Below are 18,282 nucleotides of genomic sequence, written 5' to 3'. Positions count from 1 at the left end.
GCATTAAAATAATCCTAATAAGGCAGCCTTCGCTGAAGCTCCTCTTTAGTCTGCCTTACCGGCTTCTAAAGAAAAATTGTGAATACGTAAGAACCGATTAGAAACCAGATGCTTCAAAACCACTTATAACTGCTCTTCGGCACTGGCTGGGTAACTCCATCTCTCCTTTGATATCACATTTTCAATGCGCGTTTACGCTCGTATTTCCACACCTTAGGGTTAATGCACGTTCACAATGTTTCGGTGCAAGCCTGCTTGCTGCCTACCTTCTAGGGTAGTTTGGATAAAAGAGTCAAGCTAAAATTATTCACTAATTGTTTATTCATCTGGTGAATAAACGTTCTGTTCCTGATACCTTATTGGTCTTGACAACAAAAACCGAAAGTCTCTAAATTACCACGAGACGGTTTCACACGCGGGGATTTCTGCATGTCCAGGAACGGCTGCTCTTAATAAACTCTGGGCTGCAACGTATAAAGCAACTAATACGGCATGCGGGAACGTAGAGGGCTTGTTGGAACAAAAGGTCTATTCTGATGAAGCAGAAAAAAAGCGTTAAATATTCAGCAAGCAGTAGCTGCAGAGAGCTCAATTAGATGAAGGTGGGCATTGAGAAACTGACTTGAAAGTGCTGAACCTAACTCTGAATAATGGCGCCGCCGCCCCTCCTAGGCTTACAAAAACGATAGCCTGGCCTACCACACACACACACATACCGAAAAAAATGGGCTTCTGTGCTTGCGCAAATGGGGTTCAAGGTTTTTTTTTTTTCCATGATAGCAAAAGGAGTGCACACGAAGTATGCAAATCTCCGCGAGCTGTGGACGTAGATCGGCCTGATAATTTATTTCCTTACTTGTTCCAATTCCGCGCAAGCACCGCATGAACCAATCGTATAAACGCACTTGTGAAATGGAAAGGCTAAAAAAGGAAGAGAGAGTGAAGGAGAAGAAGCAGATAGCCCGAATAGGGTACGGGCTTCCTACTCTTCATTGAGGAAAAGAAAGCAAAGGAAATAGAAATATTAAAAATAGTTATTACGAGTAATAAGACACGGGATGTAGAGATTCCAGAAATTACAGCAGTAAACGGTGTTATTAATAATATTAGCCTAATAAAAATGTAAAGTGAAATAAGATAAAACCATGTTAGTTATCTTGACGCGCTAATTACTGAAAATGAACGCTTTACTTAAGCACTGGATGCAACCGTTGTAAATCTAAGCATTGCGAAAAGAAATCATCAGGAAGGTATGATGGCAGTCATGTTTAGAAACATGGCAGTATCTCTAATAGTACAAATATCGCGAATACTGTTCGAGCAGCTTTCAGCACGTGGCGGGAAGGTGTAATGAGAGCCTTGGTGGAACCAAAAATAATCGCTTTGAACAAAGTGAAGTAACGAGTATACCTCCCTAAAAAACAGTACTAAGTCATGTCGTATAACAAAGCTGCATTGATGAACATCCATTGTGTTTCAATTAATTCTCCAAGCTCTCAGCGTATATGAGCACCAAAAGGCGGAGCCTGAGAGTAACGAGCCCAAGCACGTGGTAAATCACTGCGCGCTAAGTGGAGCTTGCAGATGCCGATGTACATCACTGTCGACAACACTTCGTTGTTCATGGGCGTCAGCTAGCACAGTTCACGGAGGGGAAAGGGTGGAGGGGGGGGGGGGGGGTAGGGGAGAGAAGCGAGGAGAGAAGAGGGGAGAGAAGAAGGGGAGGGAAGTTACATCACTGCCTCAACACACCCTTGTTCATGAGCGTCAGCTAGCACAGTTCATTGAGGGGAAAGGATGGAAGGGGTGAGTGGAGGGAAGCGCGTGGGCCGTACACTGGGGTTCTCAAAAGCCGGGTGAAGCGCACCTCTTTTCGCTACGGCGCTCGTGTCGCGACCAGGTCCGCTCCTGCCACGAACAAGCCTGACTCGCCAGCGAAGCGACGCCTGTCGCCAGTGTTGCCGGCCTGCGGTGAAGTCTGGCGTTCTATTCTGGAGCCGCGTCGGCCGCAGCTGACGGCCAGCCCTGGCCGAACGTGAGACAGCTCGCCAATACTCGTTATCCCTGCAAAGCCGAGGTTGAAGGGAACCAATTTCGGCGCACATTTTTTTCGTCGTAGATGCCGGCACTCGCCTGGGTCGATAAATTGCGCAAGGGATGTGTCGGGCGACAAGAAAACACGAGTGGCTTGTCGACGAGCAGGTTGAATAAACAATACGGATTTGTTAACACTTTGAGAAGCTTATCATTCAGCTTAGAGGCGGACGCTGGAAACAGCCTCTGAAAAGAGGGCGATGAAAGGATTTTCTTGATGTAGGGTGACAGCACAGATTCCCGATGAAGTAGCCCAGTCATAAAAGTGTTTGAGACAACGCTGCTGCAGTGGGTGTGTGTAACAAGCTTTCATAAAGTGCTTGGCTGTCGTCATTCAGTTTGACACGAGTACATCGAAAGAGAAGTGCCGTTGGAGCTTTCCAAGACTCGGAGACAGGCCAAAACAGCTGCTTCAGGGCGATCTTCCCAACAGGATGAAAAAATACTTTGTAAGAGCGCAAAGAAGCACTCTTAAGCTCCTGAAATCATGCACAGGCGTCGTTCCTTCGTGTATGTGGCACCTTCGATTTGAGTTAACATTTCTATGTCTTATGTCCTTGATGAAAACATCTTTTCATAACGGTACATCGAGCCAAGTTAAGCCGACCATGTTCGCCCTCACAGCATCTTGCCAGAGGAAACAGCAGCTCTCGCAAAACAACTCGCATTCGCATCTGACCTGATGCCTACCTGTTTGCATTCAAAGCACAGCCTACTCCGAGCTTATCTGCGCACGATAAAGAGGAAAACGAATGCGACACGAGGGAAAAATGGAAAGGAACCCGCTTGTGATGCCGTGGGCGCAGTCTCGGCGCTATCATCTTCGCGGGGTGAAGTTGGAGGAGCAGCGGCGAATGTTCATTAGGATAATAGCCTCCGCAGGCGACGGCGTTTTGACAATGAGGCAACAACAGAGGCCCGGCTAGAAGCGAACCGACATTAGGAAATTGGTCCTCTTAGCGGCGCAAACCGCTTATCAAGTGCAGTGAATAGGAAATGCGCCAAGAGGAAAACTTCCTAATGAGCGGTTCAGGATTCCTACTCACTTTGCACCTCGCTCCGTGCACCATGACCCGGTGGTGGAAGGAGAGGAGGGTCGAAACGGGGCCACAAGTTGCAGAGCTGTTTTCTATGCGGCCCTACTCTATATGCAAGCCGCAAAGCACCGGGCATTGCCTGGGCAGTAAAGCTCTCTCCTCGGTCGCGGGTATTCGCAGTGGTTTTCTCTTATTTTTGTGCCATTCGTGGGAGCCGCAGATAAGTGTCACTTTGTTTGGAAGAAAGGGCTGCTGCTTGATGACCTTCTTGACGCTGTGACCCACATATCTAAGCAATAACGGCCCGAAACGAAGGGGTGCAGAATGCAAAATAAAAAGAAAAAAGCCTTTGCTGACGTGGCTCAAATGGGAGCTGTTTCACGACGCTTTGGAATGTATAGATCAGAAGTGCGTGGGGCAGGTTTCATGTCGGAAGAGTTAACCGCGATTTTATGGCACGTTGAGAGATAATAACGGTAGAAAAACTCATAAATTATCTACAGCCTGGCTAATTCTTACGTTTAGAATGCGACTACACGTGCTACAAGCCTAACTGTCCTATTTCTCTGACGCTCTGATGTGACAGATTTGGTACTTCATTCAGGTATATTGCCACGTATCATTGCAGTGTGTGTTCGTTCACGCTCAAGGCAGCAGGAAAGGGTCGTTATCACTTTTGTTCGTGGAAAGCTTGATCGACTTGGATCGAAGGTCGATGATCGCCCGATGTTCATTCAGGAAGTCCATTCCTAAAATCACGTCTCGCGAGCGTTGCTGTAGGATCAGGAAGGTTGTCGCGTAGGTTCTCCCATTTACAGTAACTCTCGCGGTGCAGCGTCCTGACGGCGTAATCAGGTTACCACCTGCGGTGCGGATCAGCGGGCCATCCCAAGTTGTTGTTACCTTCCTGAGTCGGACAGCGAGTGGCCCACTCATGACGGAGTAGTCAGCTCCGGTGTCCACCAAGGCAGTAACCGCGTGATCGTCGATCATAACTTCAAGGTCACTTGTTCGCGTTTTCGCATTGCACGTTGTCTTCGGTGTACGATCTCGGCTTCGTCGAGTTGTGAGGCTGCGGTGGGCGTACTGCGACGTTACTTCACTGGGCAACGGTAAAAGCTTCAAGTCTGGCCGCGTCGTCGTCGGAGCTGTCGTCGTCGGTGTTGTCGTCGTCGGTGTTGTCGTCGTCGGTGTTGTCGTCGTAGTTGAGGCATGGTCTTGAGTACTCGTCGATGGAGGATCTTTATCATTGCGCTTAGAAGCAACCTCAGCTCCAGAGGCTGCTTTATTTAGTTTAACCTTCGGGGGCTGGGGGAGCGTCCACGCATGGTGTAACCTCGGCTAGGAGATACAAAGCGCGGGGACGATGGCGACGGGGAACGTGATAGGCGGCTCGGCGATGAGTATTCTTCCCGACGTAAAAACTCCGCGATGTCAGCTGGTCTCTGGCCGGGTCGGGGTCGTGGAGCGTCGTAAGAGAACCCTCGGATGCCCAGTCTTCTGTATGGGCAGTGCCGGAGGACGTGACCGGCTTCGCCACAGTGGAAGCATAGTGGGCGGCGCTGGTCGGGAGCTCTCCACTCGTCGCATTTCCTCGGCTGCGCGCGTCGCTCGTAGGACGGGCGGGTTGGGGCGAGTGGGCGGCGGTCCAACGCAGCTGGCTGAGGGCGATAGGGGCTTGGGTCCCGTCGTCGAGGTGCAGGACGGCGCACAGCTGCGGTGTAAGTCATGGCTGGGGGCTGCATAGGCTGCATGGGTGTCGGCGTCACACCCAAGGCCTGTTGAACCTCGTCCCGGATGACGTCAGTGAGCGATGAAGGTTGCAGCTGCGTTCCCGTTGGCAGCAATCGTCGGAGCTCCTCTCGCACAACTTGACGTATAACCTCCCGCAGGTCATTGCTGTTAGCGGTGTCCAGGCAGCTTGCTGAGAAAACGCGCTGCTGGCGGTCATACTGGCGGGCTCGGGCATCAAGAGTTTTTTCCATCGTGGATGCCTCTTCTACAAATTCCGCGACAGTTTTCGGTGGGTTGCGGACGAGGCCGGCAAAGAGCTGCTCTTTAACTCCTCGCATGAGCAGCTTTACTTTTTCTTCTTCCTTCATGTTTGCGTCAGTACGCCGGAAGAGACGCTTCATTTCCTCAGTGTACACAGCAACGGTCTCGTTTGGGTGTTGTATGCGAGACTGTAGCAGCTGCTGGGCTCTCTCCTTTCGCACGACGTTCGTGAAGGTCTTTAGAAGCTGCTCCTTGAAGGTTTCCCAGTTCGTGAGGTTAGCTTCCTCATTCTCAAACCAGACTTTTGCTGGTCCCTCCAAGGCGAAGAAGACGTACCTACGTTTCGTGGCATCGTCCCAGTTGTTGAAGCTAGCCACACGGTCGAACTGCTCCAGCCATTCTTCGGGGTCGGCGCCAGGCGAAGCGTCGAAGGTTGGTGGCACCCGGGGCTGGTGAAGAATGATTGGAGTCGTCGTCTGGGGCAAGCTCATGGTAGTTGTTGCTGCTGGCTTTCGCTTCCGGGTAGGGTCCGGCAGAATCCCGAACTCAGGTTCGTCCCCTTGCAGACGTCGGCTTGCGCGGTGGACTAGACTCAGGTCCTGCGGTAGATGACTCAAAGGGCTGGCGTCACGACTTGTAAGGGGTGTCCGGAACATGGGCGGCTACCCCGCACCTCCACCAGATGTCACGTTGTAGTGACGGCAGTCCAGCGGTCAGGAAGACACCAACCAGTCCTGGAAACGAAGCTCTTTATTTGGGCTGACTTGCGCCCACAAAAGAACTGAGTCACTCGGCGGCGGCGTAAGCAACAAACGTGCTCGTCGGTCGTCGAACTACTCAGGTTCTCCGTCGCATCGGTGACCTCGACTACGTAGTCATCCCCGACGGCACGACAGCATCTCAGCGACGCCGCACACGCCCGGAAGTCGTACATGTCGTACGCCTGAAGCCATATTATGAACGCTAAAGGACTGGAAGTTTTCATTGTCCGTGTTTATTTTCATTTTAAAGCATCGAGACGATGCTTCTTTGGAAGGGGGGTAATGCCACGTATCATTGCAGTGTGTGTTCGTTCACGCTCAAGGCAGCAGGAAAGGGTCGTTATCACTTTTGTTCGTGGCGCGAGAAGCGAACAGACTAATCTCGATTGTTCGCAGCCATGAAAGGCTGCATCTAGGTTTTTCCAGATTACCGTAGATGATCTTGACCTGTTATCTGGAAGTTTCCTTGCCGGCTTTAAATTGAGCGATGCCGCGAGCGGCGGACATTCGTAGTTCGACGACCGACGAGCACGTTTGTTGCTTACGCCGCCGCCGAGTGACTCAGTTCTTTTGTGGGCGCAAGTCAGCCCAAATAAAGAGCTTCGTTTCCAAGACTGGTTGGTGTCTTCCTGACCGCTGGACTGCCGTCACTACAACGTGACAATATGGTATGTGGGGTTTGACGTATTTAAGCTGCAGCTGTGTTATGAAGGGCGCCAATGTGAAGGGTTCCGGATTAATTTCGGCCACCTGGTATTCCTTGGCATTCTGTTACATCGCACAACAAGTGGGAGTTCATGCATTTCGCCCTTATCAAATTGCGTACAACCAGCGAAGTATCATGGCCACTGAGCACCATCAGCGGTGCATCTAATTGCCTTCGGGGAAGTCTAATCAGACAAAACTTGTTTTGGTTCTGTTGTAGATATGGTTGAGTTGTTGCTGTTTTTTTTATTTACGTTACTACATCTCGCAGAACATAAGCACGAGACCATGTACAACTTTATTGTCTTGTCTCCTTGGAATCCTCCACGCTAAATTCTTGCCTCACACTCCAGCTGAGATCCTAGCACTAGCTTTAAGTGCGAGCTAAAAAGGGAACTTAGCGCAATTACAAATGCTACTCCGGTATTTGAAATCTCCGAGCGAAAGTAGTGGGCCATTTCTTCATCAGTACAAGGTTAAGTAGAAAAGATCCGTTACACCCCCGAACATATCTTTTCCCGCTATGTTAGCATACCGCTTTAGGTATTTTTTACGTATTTTTTGCCGATACAGTTGTGAAATCTCATCGTGGCGGCTGAAAATTATTTTTGCGCCAACCTCGCAGGCGTGATTCGTCAGGAATAGTAAAAGCCCAGAATGGCGACATGTTTGTGCTTGTACATGTCAGAACATTTTTCACCGGAAAATGGCAAATAGACAACTAAATCAATCGAAATCCTCCTAGCCATCAACTTGCTGCGAAGTTTCGAGGCTTTTTATGATTTAAAAATAAAGCAGGAAAAAAAAACAGTGCCGAAAGATCAACTCTCCGCCAACATCAAGGAAAAGGAGTTCCCCTCATCATACGCAGCGGCTCAAGCAATTGCCCTCCTAATTCGAATCCAAAAATAAAAAAGAAATAGGACACAAAGCAGCAGTTGGCCTCCACTTTCTCTCTTTATTTGTTTTTTTCTTCATTAAGCTTACCCCCGTTTTGCTCCCGGCGCCGCTGTTCGGCGACGACTACACGCCACTTCGCAACTGCTCTACCCTTGTCAGCCCAGCGCTGCTGTAGAAGACGGGATGCTGGGGATGTTGCTTGCATCTCGTTGGCCTTGGGCACCAATTTGTGCCAGAAGCGGACACGGGGAGTGGCGGCCAGCTTCGAGGTAAAGATGCGGTGGCGCGGCGACTAGAAAGGGCGCGGTTAATTGGGGACTCCTCTGGAGCCGTCGTGCTTCCCTGCTGGCCAATTTCTCCTCTGGCCCGAGCAGAATCGGCTGATTCCCCTCGCGGAACTCGGAAGCGATCTCAATTGCTCCCGGACGCGGAGGCGAAATTGGGCGCACGGGACCGACTGGCCGGGGCCGCAAGACAAAGGAACCCGAGATGCGTGTCTGGCTTCTGAACTTTATGTGCTATTCCAGGCAACACAAGAATAAAAGGTGCTTAGCTATGTCTGGCGCCACGTGACTGGACAAGAATATGAATATTGATAAAAAAGCTTTTACGCGACAGACAAAGCTTAAAGCCCGACTAGTGACATTTTTCTCCCACACTGTATCGAAGTATCAATGAAAACTTTGATTTTGGCTTGGTTTGGTTTATGGTGTTTAACGTCCCAAAGCGACTAAGGCTATGAGAGACGCCGTAGTGGAGGGCTCCGGAAATTTCGCCCACCTGGGGTTCTTTAATGTGGACTGACATCGCACAGTACACGGGCCTCTAGAATTTCTCCTCCAAAGAAATTTCGTGTCTAATCTTTTTTTCTTTGCAGCTTCGGAACCCGCATGTCTGCATCCAGGCTAGAACCAACGTTAGCATGTCTGTTCGATATTTTTCACAAAAAGAAGTGAAATAGCTTGGGTGTTGTCAATATGCGGTAGTTAACCAAAGTTCGTTGAGCTAAACAAAAATTTGCACATAGGCTGGCGTGTATATTTATTTTATATGCAAGGACCTGACGGTAGAAGACTCGGAACACAGCAACCAGCATCAAGTCGCCAAAGGCAAAGGGTGTTTATATACTTGAGTTTCGTTTTCTATCAATGGCCAATGTTAGTTCTGTTCTTCCATCAAATTGCCGAGATCACTTGAGGAATTGATGGCGGATTGTGTAATTCCCGTCTCGTGCTGTGCACATGCAGGCGAACTGTGAAGGTTTCTTTTTTATTTCTCTGCACCTTTTTTCATTTTTTTGTAATTTTCTCTGTTCCTTACAGAACTTTTCCTCGTTTGCCTCAAGGCAAAATTTATTAAGAGTAAACGTAGGTTAAATTCAAAGTTCACCCCGTAATATCTATGAATTAGTCGCCACATCACGCAACTTTTTCTTTTCTTCAACCACGGAGCCTTTTTTAGCATTGAGTTTGCTGTTTCGTCTTTTTGTAACATTAAATTCCCCAGTATTCGAAAGAAATGGCCTGTGGCGAGGAATATAAAAAGAAGTCAATGTAATATAATCCTGTATTTCATTACAAACGTCCAAAAAACACTTAGACACTTGCTCTCGGTGCCGCATTAAAAAGTTCTTTGCGGCGCAGTGCACTCAGGGTCATCGGTAGCGGGGACGTTCTGCATATTACGCATAAAAGAGCAGCAGCATGCTGACGTCACATTCTGAAACCTCGCGTTAAAAAGCTGCTGAAGGCTAAGCGCACTATGCCGTTATTTAATAAATGCCGTTATGCTAATGGGCTGCATTAGGCTGCCGAGTAATGTTTGCTCTTAGCGCAGCGCATCACTATGAAGCGTTTCGTTCTATTCAGTTTGTATAAAGACGTATCTCTATCACTAAGGTCGTTTCCACGCTGCGAGTCTTTTTGAATGGCAGAAAGTAAATAACTAATCGTCTTCCGTTATTGGTCCTTGCCTTAATCTTACTCTCATTATGCATCGCTCTCATTTTTCTTCACTCCTTTGTTCTCCGAAAATGAATGCTCTTCCACTTCGCTGATCTTTCTGGCATTGTTATTCGCGCCGCATAAACTGAATTCCAGCAAAAAACGACTGGGACTCGAAATCAGGGGTAAACACGGCGACCCTGTGCTCCCGACACGGTGCCTTCTGTGGACTCCTGGTTTGTGCCTCTCCACGGGCTGCCGAACCGCATCGCACGTATAATGCGTGAGACGCGCTCGCCCTGTTACTGTATTTCTAGTGTACTTGGATGCATGTAGTGTTTTCTCAAAACCTCTCGATATGCTCTGCGTGGATTAGAATTCAGGTTGGTGCATTCGTGCTTCACTTTGCTGTTAGCTTTGCACCTGCGGAGATGTTATTTGGCTTTGTTTTGTTCATTTGCTTATTCATATAGCTACATATATCGATAATTTGTTCTGTATTAGTGGTTTGTTTGTTTTTTCGTGCTATATTTCCTTCACTTTTTATCCTCTCATTTTGTTCTCTTGTACTATCTCTGTTCCATCGTTTGCTAAGAACCATTGGTACAAGTTTACATTTCAGTCAGCGTAGCCTAACTGCCCATATTACTTAGCGAATTATATGGTATGATTGGTTAAGCTTAATTTTCCAACTGAAAACATGCGCCGAAAAGCCATCGCCAAAATTTAATGCACTGCTAAAGTAGACGACTTCAAACCATTTCACTTTTTTTTCCTTTTGCATCTAACACTATTTCACAGCGTTCGGTGCTATCCAGATACCGAGAACGTTTCACGAACATAAATTCTTTCCGCTAGCTGCCAGTCGTTGCCACCATTTAATGATTTATTTGTTTATATATATATATGTTTATTTCAAGATTTTGAAGGTCGATGTGGCCCAAGCAAGAGGGGCATAGAACATAATAATCACACCTTGATTTAGACGCACAAATAGATATAGAACACCGCATAAATTGGGGAGAACAAACTAACATTAAAATATTATCTTTACAACAGCACGAGACTTCACCAAACAAATGTTCTTCAAAAGTCTTAATGAAACTACCAGTTTTAAAAAGTTATTCTGGAAGCAAGTTCTAATAGGAGGTAGTTTTGGGGAAAAAACGGTACTTGAATGAATTTGTTCGTCCGAAAATTGCCTGCAGCTAGTGTTCCCTAGCGTGTAATGTTAGCCTGGCAGTTGAAAACTGAATAAAAATAGGTAACGAAATAGTTCCTTCTTGTCAGAGAATTTTGCGAAGTTGCAAAATTTGGTTGATTTAGCGGCAGGCTCAAAGAAGCGGAAATTTTGTTTTCAACCATAAGCTTTACAGGCGAATAATATCTGTTGTATTTGCGAAAAATAAACGAGACTGCGGTCCTTCGAATTATTTCAAAAGAATATAATATATTTCATATTTCTGTGTGCAGATCTCAAATGATAGGGATATGCTCTAGCTTAGTCCTGAAGTAAATATTACATGACCAAAGCCTAATACTTGAAGGGGGGGTGAGAGGCCAAGTTTTCGTTTTAAGAAATATAACGTTCAGAAAGGCGGAGAGCAAATTTTTGCAATGTGCGTGGACCAAGTCAGTGTTCTTGGGCCTGGCTATGCAGATCTGTTTTCTTATTTACCATTCCAGGTAACTGATTTGCATATTTTTCATTTACTTTGCTGATACTCCATAACTTCACTGGACAAGCACGTCCCACGCTCGTTCACCCACATTCCCCGTATTTACTTCAAGCAAAGCAAAGAGCGCGATAGACGTGAACCGTCAAAGGGAGCGAACAAACACTGTCCCTTTTTGGTGTTGTTTTTATTGCTGTTATTATTCATTCCTGAGTTTTCCGGCCGTGATGTTTACTCTCGTTGCAGAATCATGCGCCGACCGGAAAAAGCGAACGCCGCTCCGAAGCCGGATTTACGTTTGCCGTGGCTTCTCTCGCGAGCGCGGCTCGCGTTACCTGTCCATGCTACGGAACGAGGAACGCGGTTGCTTTCCGGCCCGAATCTAATTACCGCTCTTCGACCAGGACGCGGCCAGGCGGCGCGGGCGTTAATCGAAAGGTCGACCGTCTCGACGGACAATCCCCGCGCGTCGAAGGCACTAACTAGCACTCTGGCATGCTCCCTGCTTCCGTCTATATCCTCCGAAAGCGCGCAAAACACCGAACCTCTCATTTGCCAGCAACGATACGCTCACGCCGCACGTTATTAATGTGCGCAGTGCTGCTGTAATTTCTGTTCCCATGGCTGATAAGGGGATGTTTTGTTGGCTTTCAGGGCCACCTGATCATTCACCGATCCAATTCAGCATGGATTGTTTTATTTTTAGTGCGGAAGTGCTATTGGCCTCTTAACTTGGCAAATGCGGGTATGTGAAGCCTCTGAAGTTAGTCAAGTGGTGCGGGAAATGACCGCAAATAAACGAGACTTCGAATTTTTGGCGATGGCTATGCTAGTGAAAATGACAATGGCAGTGATGACGGTCTTTATGGTAAAGGCCTTCAGGGTAAAGACCTTATTGGTTCGAGGAAGCCTTTAGGTCAATTGCCTTTAGGTCAAAGGCCGTTACTTCAAATTTCTTTAGATCAAAGGCCTTTATGGTTGAGGCCTTTAGTGTAAAGGTCTTTCAGTCAAAGGACGCTTTCGCACTGCTAGCTCGTCAGAACCTTAAGTGCGCGCTATAACTTATTTCACTGCTGATGGAATATCGGGAACTTTCAGGATGGGTTGAAGAAGTCAATGTTTCTCAGCCTTTTTTTTCGCCAGCGCGCCGACTGCCTACGCTGCGTGGCTGCCTGTACCAATCATCCTTCACCCTTTGTAAATTTACGCTTTATTATTTTTAAAAGAATTTCGAGCACTTCCGAAATAGCCAAGAATCGGGCCTTCAATCTAGGGCTCCTGGATAAAGCGTCTGCCCTCAAAGGTCTTCCAGATGAGCGAGACGCGTCTGTGCGGCAAATCGCAGAACTTTTCTGTTTTATACTTAGATTTTGCTCTGTTCTCCAAATAGTTTGAAGGCTCTGTTCGTCAGTAAAATAAGACATGATGCTCCTTTCGCCGAGCTGTAAGAAGAAGGGTGGCCATTGCTCAAGGAGGCGCAAGACCTTAGTCAGGTACCTACGTTAGGGAAACAAGAACAAATAAGGAGCGCCGAAGGGTGGATACCAAGAAGTAATGGCTAGCGCTGAATGTCTGGAAGGAGGGAAATAAAAGACTCGTGACTGGTGTCAGCCGCAGGTCCGCGAAAAGAATCTGGATTGGGCAATGAAACCCTTTTCATCGTAGCCGTCCCGGACTCGTTACTTTACGATTACTAAAGTAAGAGATTTGCGACCCGGCGTGGAACAGTAAAATCAGCAAGAGACGTAGGGAGGGCGAAAATGGGAACGAAGCAAAAATTAAAGTGAAAAGTCGTCCAGCAGTGAGCGGGAGCGTAAGGGCGCTGCTTCGTCGTAAAAACTGCTCCTCTTTCCTTCGAGGCTGCAGCGGAAACGGGACTCGCACTGCAGGACCCAGGGCACGCCTCGGGTGTCTCTTGCAGCCGTTAGCCGAGGAGAGCATCAAAGGGTCATGCCGGAGCTCCCGTTTTCCCCTTCTGCTTCCTCCTATAGCTGACCGTTCCCTGCATGGCAGTTCTCCCTCTCTCCATTTTAGGTCTCTCCCCAGCCCTTTTTTCCTCCATTTCGTCTCATCCTTCCCTACTGCACTGAGAGAGTGGCGATCGCCTCCCGCGCCGCGTTTAGGCGCAAGCGCCGGCCCTTTACCGAAAGTGGCTCGTTAAGGGGCTCACTCTAACGATGAGCCAATTAAAAGCGGCCCCAAAGTTTCCCTCCCTCCCTTCCGCCTCCCTATTTTTCCCGAATCCTCAACGGGCTCTGGCCGGCGCCAGACGGTTCGGAAGGGGAGAAGGGGACCACGTCTTCTTCCACTGCCTGCGGTCCATGAGGTCAAGGCAAAGCCGAACACCATAAAAAACAACCACAAAGAAAAAAAGGACTCCTCTTCGAAATCCGCATGAGTTGCACAGTGGTATAGTACGGAAATATTTTCTTTTTTTTTTTTTAGGGAGAGAACTTGTTTCCAACCTGGAGCAATTTCTCGAGCTCCACCCGCGTGTATCTATGTAGGTGAGCTGGCGGACGATTTGTCTTCACGGGGTCAATTTTAAGCTGTCAAGCGTAGCGAACAACCTGAAGGAAAATAATCTTGGGGCGCTCCCATCAGATTCTGGAATGAAGGCTGTTTACTTCCCTAACGTGGAAGGACGCGGTCCGGCACTGAAGGGTATACGTCGCACAGTCTTTATTTATCGCCAATCTTCCGTTCTATTTGAGACGAAGCAAAGTGTTTTACAAACGTTCTAGCGACGTCCCAACCACTTTATCATCTCTTCTCGTGAGCTTGCGCAGTTACTTCGTAAATTTCACAAAATTGCACCTTGTAGTGCCTAGCACTGGTGAACTATGCCGGTAACTATCACAAAATAATGATAGTCCTTCATAATGACGTGTCTTACGCTTTTAGTACCGTGGAAAGGCCTGCCAAGGCCTTCTTTGAACCAATGCCTGCTGCCCGTATATTCTCTTACCCTCTCTAGTTGTACGTTTGTTTATCGATGACCTCGAAGAGAGGCAATATAAGAGCTCATAAAGAACTGAGCACGGTATAAGACATGTTCCTATAATGCTCTTGTTTGGGTTCGAAACAAAGCAAGGTACCCCACTAGTTTTCGTTTGTTTCGCCGTTAGCAAAAAGTTGCATTTTATTGGAAACAAACAATCGGTTGTGATAGAATATTGGCCCCGAATTATCGACATTAAAGCGGTATTAATCGATTGACTCGCACTTGTACCACTATAATCGAAAGCAATACTCCCAATTAAAAAAAAAAATTATCCTGAATGGAATGACGTTTCTTGATATTTCAATAAGCTCCTCATGCTCTTTTAAGCATTTGTAGATACTGTGAGGTTTTTTATTGTTGGAGCTCCTGACTTCGTTCTTCAGTAGTACACGTGATCTGAATCGCGCATGAAGTAACTTTATCGCTAACGGAAATAGTTTGAGATATACAGTGGTTAAAAAACGACATTTCATTTTAAATTTGACTAACGTGGGTTTTCAGCTGCTTCAGGAACACCTACTTATAGTGAAATTATCGCAAAAGCTAAGCGGCTGTAATTTTTTTCTCATGCATTTATGCATATATGTTTATATATTCATGCATATATGTCTACTTCGTTCTCTAAATGCCGCAAACTTTTTGCAAGATTACGTCAGGTTGCAGGCTAGCTACAGTTACGAGTAGCACTGAATTCTGTTGAAGCAAAGAGTTACAACTGCTCATGTAACGCGGAGCTTAAACTACTACTGCTCGCTAATTGCTCACCATACTTGCAGCATATTTCCGGCACATTTAGCTACGTGAATATTAAATCAAGCTAAGCGAAGCTCGTGCAAATTGCTCTTTCCATCTCTCTGGCTTTGGTGCTTTTCCTTTACTTTCTGATGTAACTTTCGTTTGCTTTACTTTTTTTTTTCTTTGTGTTCTCGCTCAGTTCTTTGTGCTGAATCGACACCTGTTTGCATTAGCTGAACTTAGCGCATACAATGAGCACTACTACTTGCGATTTCTCGCTCACCTGACCCGCTCACTCAGTACTGTTAACGGCATATGCGTCCTTCTAACTACCACATGTGTGCACGTGGAAGGTCGCCATTTAGAGAAGCGTTTTGGGACATTGAATTGAACGATGACCAACTCTTAAAACATTTTCGCAAAGGAGTCTTGAAGATAAAAGGTTGCTTGAGCCTGGTTCACTCTCAACACAAGACACATGTGTGTTGTCGCGTACATACGCCCCACAATTTTCACTGATCTTTTATACAAGAGTGAGATCTTATTTTCACTTTTACAATCTCCACGGGGCCGACGAACGAAAGAAATTCGTTTGAATTTCGCAGTGCATAAAATTTAAGAACAAAGGTGCTTTTATGCTGTTTGTTTTCGACGACTCTATACATTCTTTGGCTTGAAAGGGCGTTGCCGGCAGCAAGATATTTAACATCACTCACACTTCAAAGAGAGGTTTTGTTTGACCGCTCAACTACTACATTAGGCGCGTTTATCGTGAAAGTTTGGTGTGACACACCTAGGGAGTGATATTCCATTCAGGAGATATTCCCTTTTTCAGGAAATTTGAGGTGTAAACCTTGGTGAAAAGAGAATTTTTACTGATTTTCAGCGGTTTTGAAAACCGATATTATTCCAGTTTTTTCATATTGACTAAACTTTCCCGCTGTTTCAGGAAAAAAAAAAAAGGCCTGATATTGGAAGTTTTGGGTCAATTTCGCTTAAGGCTTGCAATATCGGTGTACCTTGCAGTCCATACTACTGCGGCGAAACGCAATACGCAGCTAAATATAGTCATTTTATTTTTTCCATTCTCGATCTCTAGGCTTTTGTACCGAAGCAGAAAATATTTCGTCCTTAACACCAAAAGGCTGAGATTGGAATCGTATGGATGAGCGTCCGTGCTAAGCGAATTGTGCATTAATCTGATCTAACCTAATTTAATCAATACCGGAGCCGGCATTCAAAGAATCAAACGCCTCTTATTTTACCCTTTCAATAACTACACCTCATTACTGTGTTAAGAAAGGGACAGAGTATCCAGCCAGCGTCAATGCTCGCAAGCTCCACGAATTACTTTCCTTCAGTTTGCATCTGTCTTAATCTTCGTATTTGGGGTTACACGAAATAGTTGAACATTGCGTCTTTATCAGTGCCTGTCGGCACCCCACTTCGGTAATTACCAGAACGAACAAACGTAGCGTTTAAACAGGACACAGAAAAATGAGGACAGGATGGGACATACAGCTTCGTCCTGTCCTCATCTTTCTGTGTCCTGTTTAAACGCTACGTTTGTTCGTTCAGATTATGTATGACCAACTGGCCCCACAGTGTACTTCGGTAATTACCTCTCATGTTTTCCGCCTGAGCGCCAGGGTCTGCAATTTTCACTGAAATAAATAAACAACGGCACTACATACTTCAGAACCGTTGTACCCGGATTTAAAAGCGGCAAAACTTTGTAAGGTCATATTGTTGTTGTTTGCTAAGAAACCTACATATACCGGCACTAAAAATCAAAATAGGGCTTTACGGCTTCACAGTTTTATTTTCTTTATGCACAACTAATGAAAAATTCCACAAGAGAGAATTCGAAGCAGCTTGGAATTACTCCGCGCGAGTCATTTGGATGCCTCTTCGTTACGGTGCAAGATAAAAATATGAGGCACACTAAAGCTCAGCCGTAATGGTATGACACGTTAGCTTTAATTGGCCCCTTCAGTGTTATGGGGTCTTCTTTGCATATCACTTGCAGACACGGACATAATCGGACAAGACACACCAGGCCTCCCTTCAAGCAACTCGAACGAACCTGCCTCGGCGGCCTAGAGGTGCCGTGTATGACGCGAGATCCAAGGAGCATGGATTTGGGACCAATTTCGTTTTAATTTCCTTTTCAGTGAAATAATTTGCTTTAATTTCTTGCATCTCATAATGACGCTTGAGTCACGCTGTTGCCATGTATTCACAATTTACAGGGTCTTTGTACCGTATTTCAAATCCGCCGCTCCACGTGTGGCGTTAGTTTTCGGCCAATCAGTATTTTCGGGCACGCCACCGGCATCGCCGGATTTTCCGCGAGCCATACGCTATCGCATGAAATGTTTCGCTGTACAGTTGGGAGCTACGTACTGCGAGTCACAAGGGGAACATTTGATTGTTCAATAAATATAACCAACAAACATCACTAGCACATACGCACGTTTATTCCGATACGACGGTCCAGTGCCACCGCTTCAGCCCGGTGTCAAACTTGTCAGCTCGGTGTCAAACTCGTCATAAGCACACTTATCCACTTTACGGTGTCACGAAGTGCGTTTAGGCACGAGGACTTAAGATAAGATGTGATCAGTGTATGACAGCTATTCCCCTCAATGTATCAACTAGTGTAACCTACTATTACGCGCATCAAAACCTACAAGATGCCGCCATCTTCCGTACAGCGGTTTGCGCTTTGCATGAAATGCATGTCGCTTCACGCACAATAGGACAAACTTGATGACAGCGATGGAGATCCTACTCTTTAAAGCCGTAGCTATATGATTTTCTTTTAGCACCGAATCGGTCTGATTGATTTGTAAAATGAGCTCTGACCACCTACTGTGTGTCGTAGGTTAAAGTTAGCATGAAGACACACCTCTTTACTGCGGCAAGTTCAAAGCGCTTGCGCTTTGAAATGCCACAAAACATTTTCACAGCACTTGAGCTGCCACTTGCTTATTCAAAACTAGCCCTGAACAAAACTTTTTCTACCGCGCTGTGCACGGTTTTTTGCGGCTATATAATAAGCATAGAAACTCCAGCATAGCTTTTCTATATAGCTGGCGGTGATGCGTGCAAGCCATTCCCAAGAAGCAGGTGTTTATTCTAGCGTCCAATATGGCACTTTCAGACCGAGATTAGAGACCGCATTTGTAAATTCTGAGTCGTAAAATGACAGCTTGTGCACGAAAAACAGAGGGTAGAAGAAAAAGAACGAAATAAAGGATGCTGAGGAATGCGAGTGTTTAACGAGTCAATGTCTTATCCCAGTTTCATGCTTTCGAACATTGTCATTCACATTCTCGTGGAAAACCTTTTTTTTGTACTTTAACGGCATAAAATTTTAATTAGATTCATCGCTTCGTCAAAAAGGTAGTCATTGTTAATTCTTTCAAC

At 46.5% G+C, this 18,282-nt stretch overlaps 1 protein-coding gene across 3 annotated transcripts in view; it reads left to right on the top strand.

Annotated features, from left to right (window-relative positions):
• LOC149340418 (nephrin-like) overlaps positions 1-18,282 on the top strand; it is a 620,707-nt gene that overhangs the window by 497,241 nt on the left and 105,184 nt on the right. The gene's annotated exons all lie outside the window — the stretch shown is intronic.

Source organism: Amblyomma mixtum, chromosome 6 (assembly GCF_055824585.1).
Source record: "Amblyomma mixtum isolate Tamu chromosome 6, ASM5582458v1, whole genome shotgun sequence".
Taxonomy (NCBI): Eukaryota; Metazoa; Arthropoda; class Arachnida; order Ixodida; family Ixodidae; genus Amblyomma; species Amblyomma mixtum.
This window is presented reverse-complemented; position numbering and strand designations above follow the sequence as displayed.